Raw genomic sequence first — 1,568 nt, 5'->3', positions numbered from 1 at the left:
TCTCCTTCTTCCTCCTGAGCTTTTCTTCCTATTCTTTTCTTCGTCCTTCTTCCTCCTTTCTTCTTTCGTTCTCTTTCTTCTACTTCCTCACCCAACTCCTCCATTCCTCACTCTCCATAACCTCATCATTCTCTCTCTCTCTCTCTCTCTCTCTCTCTCTCTCTCTCTCTCTCTCTCTCTCTCTCTTTCTCTCTTTCCCTCATTCTCTAATGCTGCTGCTCCTCCTTCCCCACGTCCTTCCCCGACCTTGTCGCTAAACATGAAGCACTGCATCCATTGCAGTTGACCGAATTCATGAATACCACGGTGTTGATTGGCTGAACGTGCCCCTGTTTCGCTCACGTGACTGATGACGTCAGACGTACTTCCACCATCCCATTCCCTACAATGCCTTGTGGGACACAGATCTTATTGGCGTTGTAAAAAAGGTTATAAATTGTATTTTACAACATTGCAAGTTACAACGCACTCCCAGCATTCAGACTCAACGTTTTATCGGGGTTTACTTAAGCCCAAGAGATGGAGAATATTTCCTTAGCTTTACTGGAGATAAAGGTACACTTCGTGTGATATGTCCTTTGTATGCCCAGTAAAACCGCAATTGGAGGGCTTAAGACGGAAAACGAATAGATAACAAACGCACGAGCGAAAAAAAAGAATAGGAAAGGGGAAAAAGAAAAAGAAAAAAGAAAAAAAGAAAAGAAAAAGGAAAGGAAAAGAAAATGAAAAAGAAGAAAAAGAGAAAAGAAAAGAAAAAACAAAACAAAAAGAAAAGAAAATAAAAAAAAAAGAAAAAGAAAACAAAAACAAAAAAGAAAAGGAAAAAATTAAAAGAATAAAAAAAGAGAAAATAACAGACGAGAAAAGAGGTGACGTTATTTGGAAAAAAAAAAGAACCAAAGGAAAAAAAAAAAGTAAACGGAAAAGGTAAAAAACAAATACACCAAAATCAGTGGCACAAACGGAATGGCAGCCATAAAGACTCGGGTGGAACGAGAAAGCTGTCAACTCAGGAGGGTGGAAGGGTGGAAGGTGTGGAAGGAAGGAGGGAACTTGGAGGGCGTGGATTAGACATAGTAGTTCGTCACCTACGTCTACGCGTTCGCACTACACGGAATAGCAGGCACCCGCATAGAGGTGATGGGTGGGTGAAAGGAGTTCGCAAATCTCACTTTAAGAGTGAAATTCGGCAGAACCTCCCGAAGAGGTCTCGACTTCTGTTGGACCGGAAGTGTCTCCTTGTCCTTCAAGAGGACAGCTCGTCCTTCTCCTCCTCCTCCTCCTCCTCCTCCTCCTCCTTCTCCTCCTCCCCCCTCCTCCTCCCTCTCCTCCTCCTCCTTCTGTAAATGAAAGAGGAGTTGGACGGACAGTGACAAAAAGTGGGAGACAGGTGATATTGAAAAAAAAGATAGAAAGACAACCTTTTCTCTCCAGAAGACACAGAATGTATTTTCATATACCATTTATTTACCAATCCGTTTAATAGATTCATTAAATTACACGCACACACGCCACCCCCGCACATATGTATATGTATATATATATATATATATATATATATATATATA

Source organism: Oratosquilla oratoria, chromosome 38 (genome assembly GCF_046742065.1).
Source record: "Oratosquilla oratoria isolate Oo_2021 chromosome 38, ASM4674206v1, whole genome shotgun sequence".
In the NCBI taxonomy this organism is placed as follows: domain Eukaryota; kingdom Metazoa; phylum Arthropoda; class Malacostraca; order Stomatopoda; family Squillidae; genus Oratosquilla; species Oratosquilla oratoria.
The sequence above is the reverse complement of the archived record's forward strand: the minus strand, read 5'-3'. Positions refer to the sequence as shown.